Raw genomic sequence first — 17,278 nt, 5'->3', positions numbered from 1 at the left:
GGGATTCGGAGCCAGGCCCTCATACGAGGACCCGAATACACAGATTCAAGTTGTGAACGAAGGAAACTGAGCCCCTTGAGTCTGGCGCCTTAGACCGCTCGGCCACCCTGACTTGGATTCATTCAATTGGGACGTTTTATAAATTACATCTCTTCGAGTTAATTTCATAAAACATATCGTGTCAGAAGTGGGATTCGAACCCTGGCCCTCATACGAGGACCAGAATACACAGATTCACGTTGTGAACGAAGGAAACTGAGCCCCTTGAGTCTGGCGCATTAGACCGCTCGGCCACCCCGACTTGGATTCATTCAATTGGGACGTTTTATAAATTACATCTCTTCCAGTTAATTTCATAAAACATATCGTGTCAGAAGTGGGATTCGGACCCAGGCCCTCATACGAGGACCAGAATGCACAGATTCACGTTGTGAACGAAGGAAACTGAGCCATTTGAGTCTGGCGCCTTAGACCGCTCGGCCACCCTGACTTGGATTCATTCAATTGGGACGTTTTATAAATTACATCTCTTCCAGTTAATTTCATAAAACATATCGTGTCAGAAGTGGGATTCGAACCCAGGCCCTCATACGATGACCAGAATACACAGATTCACGTTGTGAACGAAGGAAACTGAGCCCCTTGAATCTGGCGCTTTAGACCGCTCGGCCACCCTGATTTGGATTCATTCAATTGGGACGTTTTATAAATTACATCTGTTCCAGTTAATTTCATAAAACATATCGTGTCAGAAGTGGGATTCGGACCCAGGCCCTCATACGAGGACCAGAATGCACAGATTCACGTTGTGAACGAAGGAAACTGAGCCATTTGAGTCTGGCGCCTTAGACCGCTCGGCCACCCTGACTTGGATTCATTCAATTGGGACGTTTTATAAATTACATCTCTTCCAGTTAATTTCATAAAACATATCGTGTCAGAAGTGGGATTCGAACCCAGGCCCTCATACGAGGACCAGAATACACAGATTCACGTTGTGAACGAAGGAAACTGAGCCCCTTGAATCTGGCGCTTTAGACCGCTCGGCCACCCTGATTTGGATTCATTCAATTGGGACGTTTTATAAATTACATCTCTTCCAGTTAATTTCATAAAACATATCGTGTCAGAAGTGGGATTCGAACCCAGGCCCTCATACGAGGACCAGAATACACAGATTCACGTTGTGAACGAAGGAAACTGAGCCCCTTGAATCTGGCGCTTTAGACCGCTCGGCCACCCTGATTTGGATTCATTCAATTGGGACGTTTTATAAATTACATCTGTTCCAGTTAATTTCATAAAACATATCGTGTCAGAAGTGGGATTCGGACCCAGGCCCTCATACGAGGACCAGAATGCACAGATTCACGTTGTGAACGAAGGAAACTGAGCCATTTGAGTCTGGCGCCTTAGACCGCTCGGCCACCCTGACTTGGATTCATTCAATTGGGACGTTTTATAAATTACATCTCTTCCAGTTAATTTCATAAAACATATCGTGTCGGAAGCGGGATTCGAACCAGGCCCTCATACGAGGACCAGAATACACAGATTCACGTTGTGAACGAAGGAAACTGAGCCCCTTGAATCTGGCGCTTTAGACCGCTCGGCCACCCTGATTTGGATTCATTCAATTGGGACGTTTTATAAATTACATCTCTTCCAGTTAATTTCATAAAACATATCGTGTCAGAAGCGGGATTCGAACCCACGCCCTCATACGAGGACCAGAATACACATATTCACATTGTGAACGAAGGAAACTGAGCCCCTTGAGTCTGGCGCCTTAGACCGCTCGGCCATCCTGACATGGATTCTTTCAATAGGGACGTTTTATAAATTACATCTCTTCCAGTTAATTTCATAAAACATATCGTGTCAGAAGTGGGATTCGAACCCAGGCCCTCATACGAGGACCAGAATACACAGATTCACGTTGTGAACGAAGGAAACTGAGCCCCTTGAATCTGGCGCTTTAGACCGCTCGGCCACCCTGATTTGGATTCATTAAATTGGGACGTTTTATAAATTACATCTGTTCCAGTTAATTTCATAAAACATATCGTGTCAGAAGTGGGATTCGGACCCAGGCCCTCATACGAGGACCAGAATGCACAGATTCACGTTGTGAACGAAGGAAACTGAGCCATTTGAGTCTGGCGCCTTAGACCGCTCGGCCACCCTGACTTGGATTCATTCAATTGGGACGTTTTATAAATTACATCTCTTCCAGTTAATTTCATAAAACATATCGTGTCGGAAGCGGGATTCGAACCAGGCCCTCATACGAGGACCAGAATACACAGATTCACGTTGTGAACGAAGGAAACTGAGCCCCTTGAATCTGGCGCTTTAGACCGCTCGGCCACCCTGATTTGGATTCATTCAATTGGGACGTTTTATAAATTACATCTCTTCCAGTTAATTTCATAAAACATATCGTGTCAGAAGCGGGATTCGAACCCAGGCCCTCATACGAGGACCAGAATACACAAATTCACGTTGTGAACGAAGGAAACTGAGCCCCTTGAGTCTGGCGCCTTAGACCGCTCGGCCACCCTGACTTGGATTCATTCAATTGGGACGTTTTATAAATTACATCTAATCTAGTTAATTTCATAAAACATATCGTGTCAGAAGTGGGATTCGAACCCACGCCCTCATACGAGGAGCAGAATACACAGATTCACGATAAGAACGAAGGAAACTGAGCCCCTTGAGTCGGGCACCTTAGACCGCTCGGCCACCCCGACTTGGATTCATTCAATTGGGACGTTTTATAAATTACATCTCTTCCAGTTAATTTCATAAAACATATCGTGTCAGAAGTGGGAATCGAACCCACGCCCTCATACGAGGACCAGAATACACATATTCACATTGTGAACGAAGGAAACTGAGCCCCTTGAGTCTGGCGCCTTAGACCGCTCGGCCACCCCAACTTGGATTCATCCAATTGGAACGTTTTATAAATTACATCTCTTCCAGTTAATTTCATAAAACATATCGTGTCAGAAGTGGGATTCGAACCCACGCCCTCATACGAGGACCAGAATACACAGATTTACATTGCGAACGAAGGAATCTGAGCCCCTTGAGTCTGGCGCCTTAGACCGCTCGGCCACCCCAACTTGGATTCATCCAATTGGAACGTTTTATAAATTACATCTCTTCCAGTTAATTTCATAAAACATATCGTGTCACAAGTGGGATTCGAACCCAGGCCCTCATACGAGGACCAGAATACACAGATTCACGTTGCGAACGAAGGAAACTGAGCCCCTTGGACCGCTCGGTCATCCTGACTTGGATTCATTCAATTGGGATGTTTTATAAATTACATCTCTTCCAGTTATTTTCATAAAACATATCGTATCAGAAGTGGGATTCGAACCCACGCCATCATACGAGAACCAGAATACACAGATTCACGTCGTGAACGAAAGAAACTAAGCCCCTTGAGTCTTGCGCCTTAGACCGCTCGGCCATCCTGACTTGGATTCATTCAATTGGGACGTTTTATAAATTACATCTCTTCCAGTTAATTTCATAAAACATATCGTGTCAGAAGTGGGATTCGAACCCTGGCCCTCATACGAGGACCAGAATACACAGATTCACGTTGTGAACGAAGGAAACTGAGCCCCTTGAGTCTGGCGCATTAGACCGCTCGGCCACCCCGACTTGGATTCATTCAATTGGGACGTTTTATAAATTACATCTCTTCCAGTTAATTTCATAAAACATATCGTGTCAGAAGTGGGATTCGGACCCAGGCCCTCATACGAGGACCCGAATACACAGATTCAAGTTGTGAACGAAGGAAACTGAGCCCCTTGAGTCTGGCGCCTTAGACCGCTCGGCCACCCTGACTTGGATTCATTCAATTGGGACGTTTTATAAATTACATCTCTTCGAGTTAATTTCATAAAACATATCGTGTCAGAAGTGGGATTCGAACCCTGGCCCTCATACGAGGACCAGAATACACAGATTCACGTTGTGAACGAAGGAAACTGAGCCCCTTGAGTCTGGCGCATTAGACCGCTCGGCCACCCCGACTTGGATTCATTCAATTGGGACGTTTTATAAATTACATCTCTTCCAGTTAATTTCATAAAACATATCGTGTCAGAAGTGGGATTCGGACCCAGGCCCTCATACGAGGACCAGAATGCACAGATTCACGTTGTGAACGAAGGAAACTGAGCCATTTGAGTCTGGCGCCTTAGACCGCTCGGCCACCCTGACTTGGATTCATTCAATTGGGACGTTTTATAAATTACATCTCTTCCAGTTAATTTCATAAAACATATCGTGTCAGAAGTGGGATTCGAACCCAGGCCCTCATACGAGGACCAGAATACACAGATTCACGTTGTGAACGAAGGAAACTGAGCCCCTTGAATCTGGCGCTTTAGACCGCTCGGCCACCCTGATTTGGATTCATTCAATTGGGACGTTTTATAAATTACATCTGTTCCAGTTAATTTCATAAAACATATCGTGTCAGAAGTGGGATTCGGACCCAGGCCCTCATACGAGGACCAGAATGCACAGATTCACGTTGTGAACGAAGGAAACTGAGCCATTTGAGTCTGGCGCCTTAGACCGCTCGGCCACCCTGACTTGGATTCATTCAATTGGGACGTTTTATAAATTACATCTCTTCCAGTTAATTTCATAAAACATATCGTGTCAGAAGTGGGATTCGAACCCAGGCCCTCATACGAGGACCAGAATACACAGATTCACGTTGTGAACGAAGGAAACTGAGCCCCTTGAATCTGGCGCTTTAGACCGCTCGGCCACCCTGATTTGGATTCATTCAATTGGGACGTTTTATAAATTACATCTCTTCCAGTTAATTTCATAAAACATATCGTGTCAGAAGTGGGATTCGAACCCAGGCCCTCATACGAGGACCAGAATACACAGATTCACGTTGTGAACGAAGGAAACTGAGCCCCTTGAATCTGGCGCTTTAGACCGCTCGGCCACCCTGATTTGGATTCATTCAATTGGGACGTTTTATAAATTACATCTGTTCCAGTTAATTTCATAAAACATATCGTGTCAGAAGTGGGATTCGGACCCAGGCCCTCATACGAGGACCAGAATGCACAGATTCACGTTGTGAACGAAGGAAACTGAGCCATTTGAGTCTGGCGCCTTAGACCGCTCGGCCACCCTGACTTGGATTCATTCAATTGGGACGTTTTATAAATTACATCTCTTCCAGTTAATTTCATAAAACATATCGTGTCAGAAGCGGGATTCGAACCAGGCCCTCATACGAGGACCAGAATACACAGATTCACGTTGTGAACGAAGGAAACTGAGCCCCTTGAATCTGGCGCTTTAGACCGCTCGGCCACCCTGATTTGGATTCATTCAATTGGGACGTTTTATAAATTACATCTCTTCCAGTTAATTTCATAAAACATATCGTGTCAGAAGCGGGATTCGAACCCAGGCCCTCATACGAGGACCAGAATACACAAATTCACGTTGTGAACGAAGGAAACTGAGCCCCTTGAGTCTGGCGCCTTAGACCGCTCGGCCACCCTGACTTGGATTCATTCAATTGGGACGTTTTATAAATTACATCTATTCTAGTTAATTTCATAAAACATATCGTGTCAGAAGTGGGATTCGAACCCACGCCCTCATACGAGGAGCAGAATACACAGATTCACGATAAGAACGAAGGAAACTGAGCCCCTTGAGTCGGGCACCTTAGACCGCTCGGCCACCCCGACTTGGATTCATTCAATTGGGACGTTTTATAAATTACATCTCTTCCAGTTAATTTCATAAAACATATCGTGTCAGAAGTGGGAATCGAACCCACGCCCTCATACGAGGACCAGAATACACATATTCACATTGTGAACGAAGGAAACTGAGCCCCTTGAGTCTGGCGCCTTAGACCGCTCGGCCATCCTGACATGGATTCTTTCAATAGGGACGTTTTATAAATTACATCTATTCTAGTTAATTTCATAAAACATATCGTGTCAGAAGTGGGATTCGAACCCACGCCCTCATACGAGGACCAGAATACACAGATTTACATTGCGAACGAAGGAATCTGAGCCCCTTGAGTCTGGCGCCTTAGACCGCTCGGCCACCCCAACTTGGATTCATCCAATTGGAACGTTTTATAAATTACATCTCTTCCAGTTAATTTCATAAAACATATCGTGTCACAAGTGGGATTCGAACCCAGGCCCTCATACGAGGACCAGAATACACAGATTCACGTTGCGAACGAAGGAAACTGAGCCCCTTAGACCGCTCGGTCATCCTGACTTGGATTCATTCAATTGGGATGTTTTATAAATTACATCTCTTCCAGTTATTTTCATAAAACATATCGTATCAGAAGTGGGATTCGAACCCACGCCATCATACGAGAACCAGAATACACAGATTCACGTCGTGAACGAAAGAAACTAAGCCCCTTGAGTCTTGCGCCTTAGACCGCTCGGCCATCCTGACTTGGATTCATTCAATTGGGACGTTTTATAAATTACATCTCTTCCAGTTAATTTCATAAAACATATCGTGTCAGAAGTGGGATTCGAACCCACGCCCTCATACGAGGACCAGCATACACAGATTCACGTTGTGAACGAAGGAAACTGAGCCCCTTGAGTCTGTGGCCTTAGACCGCTCGGCCACCCCGACTAGGATTCGTTATATTGGGACGTTTTATAAATTACATCTCTTCCAGTTAATTTCATAAAACATATCGTGTCAGAAGTGGGATTCGCACCCAGGCTCTCATACGAGGACCAGAATACACAGATTCAAGTTGTGAACGAAGGAAACTTAGCCCCTTGAGTCTGGCGCCTTAGACCGCTCGGCCACCCTAACTTGAATTCATTCAATTGGGATGTTTTATAAATTACATCTCTTCCAGTTAATTTCATAAAAAATATCGTGTCAGAAGTGGGATTCGAACCCACGCCCTCATACGAGAAGCAGAATACACAGATTCACGTTAAGAACGAAGGAAACTGAGCCATTTGAGTCTGGCGCCTTAGACCGCTCGACCACCCTGACTTGGATTCATTCAATTGGGACGTTTTATAAATTACATCAATTCTAGTTAATTTCATAAAACATATCGTGTCAGAAGTCGGATTCGAACCCACGCTCTCATACGAGGACCAGAATACACAGATTCACGTTGCGAACGATGGAAACTGAGTCCCTTGAGTCTGGCGCCTTAGATCGCTCGGCCACCCCGACTAGGATTCGTTATATTGGGACGTTTTATAAATTACATCTCTTCCAGTTAATTTCATAGAACATATCGTGTCAGAAGTGGGATTCGCACCCAGGCCCTCATACGAGGACCAGAATGCACAGATTCACGTTGCGAACGATGGAAACTGAGTCCCTTGAGTCTGGCGCCTTAGACCGCTCGGCCACCCCGACTAGGATTCGTTATATTGGGACGTTTAATAAATTACATCTCTTCCAGTTAATTTCATAAAACATATCGTGTCAGAAGTGGGATTCGCACCAGGCTCTCATACGAGGACCAGAATACACAGATTCAAGTTGTGAACGAAGGAAACCTAGCCCCTTGAGTCTGGCGCCTTAGACCGCTCGGCCACCCTAACTTGGATTCATTCAATTGGGATGTTTTATAAATTACATCTCTTCCAGTTAATTTCATAAAACATATCGTGTCAGAAGTGGGATTCGGACCCAGGCCCTCATACGAGGATCAGAATGCACAGTTTCACGTTGTGAACGAAGGAAACTGAGCCATTTGAGTCTGGCGCCTTAGACCGCTCGGCCACCCTGACTTGGATTCATTCAATTGGGACGTTTTATAAATTACATCTATTCTAGTTAATTTCATAAAACATATCGTGTCAGAAGTGGGATTCGAACCCAGGCCCTCATACGAGGACCAAAATACACAGGTTCACGTTGTGAACGAAGGAAACTGAGCCCCTTGAGTCTGGCGCCTTAGACCGCTCGGCCACCCTGACTTGGATTCATTCAATTGGGACGTTTTATAAATTACATCTCTTCCAGTTAATTTCATAAAACATATCGTGTCATAAGTGGGATTCGAACCCACGCCCTCATACGAGGACCAGAATACACATATTCACGTTGTGAACGAAGGAAACTGAGCCCCTTGAGTCTGGCGCCTTAGACCGCTCGGCCATCCTGACATGGATTCTTTCAATAGGGACGTTTTATAAATTACATCTATTCTAGTTAATTTCATAAAACATATCGTGTCAGAAGTGGGATTCGAACCCACGCCCTCATACGAGGACCAGAATACACAGATTTACATTGCGAACGAAGGAATCTGAGCCCCTTGAGTCTGGCGCCTTAGACCGCTCGGCCACCCCAACTTGGATTCATTCAATTGGAACGTTTTATAAATTACATCTCTTCCAGTTAATTTCATAAAACATATCGTGTCACAAGTGGGATTCGAACCCAGGCCCTCATACGAGGACCAGAATACACAGATTCACGTTGCGAACGAAGGAAACTGAGCCCCATAGACCGCTCGGTCATCCTGACTTGGATTCATTCAATTGGGATGTTTTATAAATTACATCTCTTCCAGTTATTTTCATAAAACATATCGTATCAGAAGTGGGATTCGAACCCACGCCCTCATACGAGAACCAGAATACACAGATTCACGTCGTGAACGAAAGAAACTAAGCCCCTTGAGTCTTGCGCCTTAGACCGCTCGGCCATCCTGACTTGGATTCATTCAATTGGGACGTTTTATAAATTACATCTCTTCCAGTTAATTTCATAAAACATATCGTGTCAGAAGTGGGATTCGAACCCACGCCCTCATACGAGGACCAGCATACACAGATTCACGTTGTGAACGAAGGAAACTGAGCCCCTTGAGTCTGTGGCCTTAGATCGCTCGGCCACCCCGACTAGGATTCGTTATATTGGGACGTTTTATAAATTACATCTCTTCCAGTTAATTTCATAAAACATATCGTGTCAGAAGTGGGATTCGCACCCAGGCTCTCATACGAGGACAGAATACACAGATTCAAGTTGTGAACGAAGGAAACTTAGCCCCTTGAGTCTGGCGCCTTAGACCGCTCGGCCACCCTAACTTGGATTCATTCAATTGGGATGTTTTATAAATAACATCTCTTCCAGTTAATTTCATAAAAAATATCGTGTCAGAAGTGGGATTCGAACCCACGCCCTCATACGAGAAGCAGAATACACAGATTCACGTTAAGAACGAAGGAAACTGAGCCATTTGAGTCTGGCGCCTTAGACCGCTCGACCACCCTGACTTGGATTCATTCAATTGGGACGTTTTATAAATTACATCTATTCTAGTTAATTTCATAAAACATATCGTGTCAGAAGTGGGATTCGAACCCACGCTCTCATACGAGGACCAGAATACACAGATTCACGTTGCGAACGATGGAAACTGAGTCCCTTGAGTCTGGCGCCTTAGATCGCTCGGCCACCCCGACTAGGATTCGTTATATTGGGACGTTTTATAAATTACATCTCTTCCAGTTAATTTCATAAAACATAACGTGTCAGAAGTGGGATTCGAACCCAGGCCCTCATACGAGGACCAGAATACACAGATTCACGTTGTGAACGAAGGAAACAGAGCCCCTTGAGTCTGGGGCCTTAGACCGCTCGGCCACCCTGACTTGGATTCATTCAATTGGGACGTTTTATAAATTACATCTATTCTAGTTAATATCATAAAACATATCGTGTCTGAAGTGGGATTCGAACCCACGCTCTCATACGAGGACCAGAATACACAGATTCACGTTGCGAACGATGGAAACTGAGTCCCTTGAGTCTGGCGCCTTAGACCGCTCGGCCACCCCGACTACGATTCATTCTATTGGGACGTTTTATAAATTACATCTCTTCCAGTTAATTTCATAAAACATATCGTGTCAGAAGTGGGATTCGCACCCAGGCTCTCAAACGAGGACCAGAATACACAGATTCACGTTGTGAACGAAGGAAACTGAGCCATTTGAGTCTGGCGCCTTAGACCGCTCGGCCACCCTGAGTTGGATTCATTCAATTGGGACGTTTTATAAATTACATCTCTTCCAGTTAATTTCATAAAACATATCGTGTCAGAAGTGGGATTCGAACCCACGCCCTCATACGAGGAGCAGAATACACAGATTCACGTTAAGAACGAAGGAAACTGAGCCCCTTGAGTCTGGCGCCCTAGACCGCTCGGCCACCCAGACCTGGATTCATTCAATTGGGACGTTTCCTAATTACATCTCTTCCAGTTAATTTCATAAAACATATCGTGTCAGAAGTGGGATTCGGACCCAGGCCCTCATACGAGGACCAGAATGCACAGATTCACGTTGTGAACGAAGGAAACTGAGCCCCTTGAGTCTGGCGCCTTAAACCGCTCCGCAATCCTGGCGTGGTCACTTCTAATTTGGACGTTTTTTAAATTACATCTCTTTCAGTTAATTTCATAAAACATATCTTGTCAGAAGTGGGATTCGAACCCACGCCCTCATATGAGGAGCAGAATACACTGATTCACGTTGAGAATGAAAGAAACTAGGTTCCTTGAGTCTGGCGCCTTAGACCGCTCCGCCATCCTGACGTGGTCACTTCTAATTTGGACCTTTTATAAATTACATCTCTTCCAGTTAATTTCATAAAACATATCGTGTCAGAAGTGGGATTCGAACCCAGGCCCTCATACGAGGACCAGAATACACAGATTCACATTGTGAACGAAGGAAACTGAGCCCCTTGAGTCTGGCGCCTTAGACCGCTCGGCCACCCTGACTTGGATTCATTCAATTGGGACGTTTTATAAATTACATCTCCTCCAGTTAATTTCATAAAACATATCGTGTCAGAAGTGGGATTCGAACCCAGGCCCTCATACGAGGACCAGAATACACAGATTCACGTTGCGAACGAAGGAAACTGAGCCCCTTGAGTCTGGCGCCTTAGACCGCACGGCCACCCTGACTTGGATTCATTCAATTGGGACGTTTTACAAATTACATTTCTTCCAGTTAATTTCATAAAACATAACGTGTCAGAAGTGGGATTCGAACCCAGGCCCTCATACGAGGACCAGAATACACAGATTCACGTTGTGAACGAAGGAAACAGAGCCCCTTGAGTCTGGCGCCTTAGACCGCTCGGCCACCCTGACTTGGATTCATTCAATTGGGACGTTTTATAAATTACATCTATTCTAGTTAATTTCATAAAACATATCGTGTCAGAAGTGGGATTCGAACCCACGCTCTCATACGAGGACCAGAATACACAGATTCACGTTGCGAACGATGGAAACTGAGTCCCTTGAGTCTGGCGCCTTAGACCGCTCGGCCACCCCGACTACGATTCATTCTATTGGGACGTTTTATAAATTACATCTCTTCCAGTTAATTTCATAAAACATATCGTGTCAGAAGTGGGATTCGCACCCAGGCTCTCAAACGAGGACCAGAATACACAGATTCACGTTGTGAACGAAGGAAACTGAGCCATTTGAGTCTGGCGCCTTAGACCGCTCGGCCACCCTGAGTTGGATTCATTCAATTGGGACGTTTTATAAATTACATCCCTTCCAGTTAATTTCATAAAACATAACGTGTCAGAAGTGGGATTCGAACCCAGGCCCTCATACGAGGACCAGAATACACATATTCACGTAGTGAACGAAGGAAACTGAGCCCCTTGAGTCTGGCGCCTTAGACCGTTCGGCCACCCTGACTTGGATTCATTCAATTGGGACGTTTTATAAATTACATCTGTTCCAGTTAATTTCATAAAACATATCGTGTCAGAAGCGGGATTCGAACCCAGGCCCTCATACGAGGACCAGAATACACAGATTCACGTTGTGAACGAAGGAAACTGAGCCCCTTGAGTCTGGCGCCTTATACCGCTCGGCCACCCCGACTTGGCTTCATTCTATTGGGACGTTTTATAAATTACATCTCTTCCAGTTAATTTCATAAAACATATCGTGTCAGAAGTGGGATTCGCACCCAGGCTCTCAAACGAGGACCAGAATACACAGATTCACGTTGTGAACGAAGGAAACTTAGCCCCTTGAGTCTGGCGCCTTAGACCGCTCGGCCACCCTAACTTGGATTCAATCAATTGGGATGTTTTATAAATTACATCTCTTCCAGTTAATTTCATAAAACATATCGTGTCAGAAGTGGGATTCGAACCCACGCCCTCATACGAGGAGCAGAATACACAGATTCACGTTAAGAACGAAGGAAACTGAGCCCCTTGAGTCTGGCGCCCTAGACCGCTCGGCCACCCAGACCTGGATTCATTGAATTGGGATGTTTTATAAAATACATCTCTTCCAGTTAATTTCATAAAACATATCGTGTCAGAAGTGGGATTCGGACCCAGGCCCTCATACGAGGACCAGAATGCACAGATTCACGTTGTGAACGAAGGAAACTGAGCCCCTTGAGTCTGGCGCCTTAGACCACTCGGCCACCCCGACTTGGATTCATTCAATTGGGACGTTTCATAAATTACATCTCTTCCAGTTAATTTCATAAAACATATCGTGTCAGAAGTGGGATTCGGACCCAGGCCCTCATACGAGGACCAGAATGCACAGATTCACGTTGTGAACGAAGGAAACTGAGCCCCTTGAGTCTGGCGCCTTAAACCGCTCCGCCATCCTGGCGTGGTCACTTCTAATTTGGACGTTTTTTAAATTACATCTCTTTCAGTTAATTTCATAAAACATATCTTGTCAGAAGTGGGATTCGAACCCACGCCCTCATAAGAGGAGCAGAATACACTGATTCACGTTGAGAATGAAAGAAACTAGGTTCCTTGAGTCTGGCGCCTTAGACCGCTCCGCCATCCTGACGTGGTCACTTCTTATTTGGACCTTTTATAAATTACATCTCTTCCAGTTAATTTCATAAAACATATCGTGTCAGAAGTGGGATTCGAACCCAGGCCCTCATACGAGGACCAGAATACACAGATTCACATTGTGAACGAAGGAAACTGAGCCCCTTGAGTCTGGCGCCTTAGACCGCTCGGCCACCCTGACTTGGATTCATTCAATTGGGACGTTTTATAAATTACATCTCTTCCAGTTAATTTCATAAAACATATCGTGTCAGAAGTGGGATTCGAACCCAGGCCCTCATACGAGGACCAGAATACACAGATTCACGTTGCGAACGAAGGAAACTGAGCCCCTTGAGTCTGGCGCCCTAGACCGCACGGCCACCCTGACTTGGATTCATTCAATTGGGACGTTTTACAAATTACATTTCTTCCAGTTAATTTCATAAAACATAACGTGTCAGAAGTGGGATTCGAACCCAGGCCCTCATACGAGGACCAGAATACACAGATTCACGTTGTGAACGAAGGAAACAGAGCCCCTTGAGTCTGGCGCCTTAGACCGCTCGGCCACCCTGACTTGGATTCATTCAATTGGGACGTTTTATAAATTACATCTCTTCCAGTTAATTTCATAAAACATATCGTGTCAGAAGTGGGATTCGAACCCAGGCCCTCATACGAGGACCAGAATAAACAGATTCACGTTGTAAACGAAGGAAACTGAGCCCCTTGAGTCTGGCGCCTTAGACCGCTCGGCCACCCCGACTTGGCTTCATTCAATTGGGACGTTTTATAAATTACATCTGTTCCAGTTAATTTCATAAAACATATCGTGTCAGAAGTGGGATTCGAACCCAGGCCCTCATACGAGGACCAGAATACACAGATTCACGTTGTGAACGAAGGAAACTGAGCCCCTTGAGTCTGGCGCCTTATACCGCTCGGCCACCCTGACTTGGATTCATTCAATTGGGTCGTTTTATAAATTACATCTCTTCCAGTTAATTTCATAAAACATACCATGTCAGAAGTGGGATTCGAACCCAGACCCTCATACGAGGACCAGAATGCACAGATTCACGTTGTGAACGAAGGAAACTGAGCCATTTGAGTCTGGCGCCTTAGACCGCTCGGCCACCCTGACTTGGATTCATTCAATTGGGACGTTTTATAAATTACATCTATTCTAGTTAATTTCATAAAACATATCGTGTCAGAAGTGGGATTCGAACCCACGCTCTCATACGAGGACCAGAATACACAGATTCACGTTGCGAACGATGGAAACTGAGTCCCTTGAGTCTGGCGCCCTAGACCGCTCGGCCACCCCGACTAGGATTCATTCTATTGGGACGTTTTATAAATTACATCTCTTCCAGTTAATTTCATAAAACATATCGTGTCAGAAGTGGGATTCGCACCCAGGCTCTCAAACGAGGACCAGAATACACAGATTCACGTTGTGAACGAAGGAAACTTAGCCCCTTGAGTCTTGCGCCTTAGACCGCTCGGCCACCCTAACTTGGATTCAATCAATTGGGATGTTTTATAAATTACATCTCTTCCAGTTAATTTCATAAAACATATCGTGTCAGAAGTGGGATTCGAACCCACGCCCTCATACGAGGAGCAGAATACACAGATTCACGTTAAGAACGAAGGAAACTGAGCCCCTTGAGTCTGGCGCCTTAGACCGCTCGGCCACCCTGACTTGGATTCATTCAATTGGGACGTTTTATAAATTACATCTCTTCCAGTTAATTTCATAAAACATATCGTGTCAGAAGTGGGATTCGAACCCAGGCCCTCATACGAGGACCAGAATACACAGATTCACGTTGTGAACGAAGGAAACTGAGCCATTTGAGTCTGGCGCCTTAGACCGCTCGGCCACTTTGACTTGGATTCATTCAATTGGGACGTTTTATAGATTACATCTATTCTAGTTAATTTCATAAAACATATCGTGTCAGAAGTGGGATTCGAACCCACGCTCTCATACGAGGACCAGAATACACAGATTCACGTTGCGAACGATGGAAACTGAGTCCATTGAGTCTGGCGCCTTAGACCGCTCGCCCCCCCCGACTAGGATTCATTCTATTGGGACGTTTTATAAATTACATCTCTTCCAGTTAATTTCATAAAACATATCGTGTCAGAAGTGAGATTCGCACCCAGGCTCTCAAACGAGGACCAGAATACACAGATTCACGTTGTGAACGAAGGAAACTTAGCCCCTTGAGTCTGGCGCCTTAGACCGCTCGGCCACCCTAACTTGGATTCAATCAATTGGGATGTTTTTACCTCTCCGAGTGACGTATGTCACGGAGAGGTTCTGTAACGATCGTGTGTGTCTGTCTGTCTGTGTGTGTGTGTCTGTTGTTACACCCAAGTGACCGCGTTCGCAGTTTCCAAATCGGAGCAAACGTGTTCGCCATTTCCGAACTGCTTTCACAGTCACGGAAATGACTACTCTATTTGAGTTCTCACACCACCATCTTATGGCCTTCGTCCATCCCACATGGACACCAGTCTGTACAAACTGGCTTCTAACACCACCATCTTATGGCCTTCGTCCATCCCACATGGACACCAGTCTGTACAAACTGGCTTCTAACACCACCATCTTCTGGTCTTTGTTTTTGTCCATCCCACATGGACACCAGTCTGTACTTGCTGGTTTCTAACACCACCATCTTCTGGTCATTGTCCATCCCACATGGACACCCGTCTGTACACACTGGCTTCTAACACCACCATCTTCTGGTCTTTGTTTTTGTCCATACCACATGGACACCAGTCTTTACACCTGGCTTCTACACCACCATCTTCTGGTCTTTGTTTTTGTCCATCCCACATGGACACCAGTCTGCACACCTGGCTTCTACTCCGTCGTCATCGTTTGGTTTAAGACATTCGCGGCGATCAGCAAGGGTTACGAGAAACGTCTAGCCTCCCTAGGGTGGGTTGTCCACGATAGGTTTTCGCAATTGCGGTTGTTCTTGCTTTTGACTGAAGTTCGACACCCTTATATACTACCCATTTGTGTAAGGCGAAGAACCGGCGTATGCTTCATTTCAAACGCCAATATTAGTCAAGTCTCTCAAGAATGTTTAATTGTTCTTTTTTAAAACGATGTAACGTTCAATAAGGCGAATAACTAACGAAGAAATTATTAAATATTAATTATATTCATTTTAATATTTAAGATAATCTTGTTTCTCAATTCAAAATTAATACGGAAAGAGTTAAAAAGCAGTCTATGTTTTTGTCTGTGTGTGTCCGTCCGTTGTTACAGTAGTGCGCTGCGTTAGAAGTTCGTTTTGCTTTGATGTGTAAAGGAATCCTACAGAAGCATAATTTTCCCTTTATCCTTAATATAAAGTGAATATGTGGAAATATTTTTCGTAATTATGATGCATTTAGTACTTTTGTAGCTTTAAAGCTCTATTTCATTTTGATATCCCAAGAATATTTTTTTATATTATTATTTGAAATGGATGTTTATATATTACTTAAGCTATACTACATCTGTTTATAGCATAATCCTTTCGTTATTGATATCAAGAAGAACGCTACCTGATATCAAGAAGAACGCTACCTGATATCAAGAAGAACGCTACCTGATATCAAGAAGAACGCTACCTGATATCAAGAAGAACGCTACCTGATATCAAGAAGAACGCTACCTGATATCAAGAAGAACGCTACCTGATATCAAGAAGAACGCTACCTGATATCAAGAAGAACGCTACCTGATATCAAGAAGAACGCTACCTGATATCAAGAAGAACGCTACCTGATATCAAGAAGAACGCTACCTGATATCAAGAAGAACGCTACCTGATATCAAGAAGAACGCTACCATTTCGATTATTTGAACTTTGATTTGTCAATAGGCCTAGTAAACCAAAAAGTAAACGCTTGGGTTTTGTTTTCGTTTCTGTAATGCAGAGACGTTAACGGTTCAGAGTGAGCCGAAAGTTAAATACACTTTTAAATAATTAGGCTTAGATTATATAATCATGGTGGAAATCTGGGCCGCGTTCAGCAGAGCCCAGCGCTGTTAGCAGTGTCCTACATAACGGGATTTTGTTTTTGAATTGTGGCGTCACGGTGCTTAGCGCTGAGCTAGCGCGGTCTTCAAAGAAAATAGTCGGCTCTTTGGATAACGTGAGGTAAAACGCATAGTTCTCAGCTTGGCGAAAAAACCATGGAGGAATTAATACAAATAGCTCTATGGGACTATAGCTGTTTAATTGGCGTGAAACCGGTTGATCACGCGAGAATTTTAAGAGATATGATAGTTTCTAATTTTAATTATAAAAGTTGTTATCAGGAGCAGATGACAAAGGAGTCTCGGACGCTA

At 44.6% G+C, this 17,278-nt stretch overlaps 2 non-coding genes across 2 annotated transcripts; both read right to left on the bottom strand.

Moving 5' to 3' along the window:
- Nucleotides 1-1,690: 1,690 nt before the first annotated feature.
- Nucleotides 1,691-1,812, bottom strand: TRNAL-CAA (transfer RNA leucine (anticodon CAA)). Its single transcript has 2 exons — nt 1,775-1,812; nt 1,691-1,736 (listed from the first exon to the last, which is right to left on the bottom strand). It is a non-coding gene; the product is annotated as a tRNA-Leu (tRNA).
- A 4,020-nt stretch (nt 1,813-5,832) lies between these two features.
- TRNAL-CAA (transfer RNA leucine (anticodon CAA)) lies at nt 5,833-5,954 on the bottom strand. Its single transcript has 2 exons — nt 5,917-5,954; nt 5,833-5,878 (listed from the first exon to the last, which is right to left on the bottom strand). It is a non-coding gene; the product is annotated as a tRNA-Leu (tRNA).
- Nucleotides 5,955-17,278: the final 11,324 nt, after the last annotated feature.

The sequence above is a fragment of the Phalangium opilio genome, unplaced genomic scaffold, assembly GCF_054372755.1.
Source record: "Phalangium opilio isolate 3A_F unplaced genomic scaffold, DU_Popi_V2 ptg000061l_1, whole genome shotgun sequence".
In the NCBI taxonomy this organism is placed as follows: domain Eukaryota; kingdom Metazoa; phylum Arthropoda; class Arachnida; order Opiliones; family Phalangiidae; genus Phalangium; species Phalangium opilio.
This window is presented reverse-complemented; position numbering and strand designations above follow the sequence as displayed.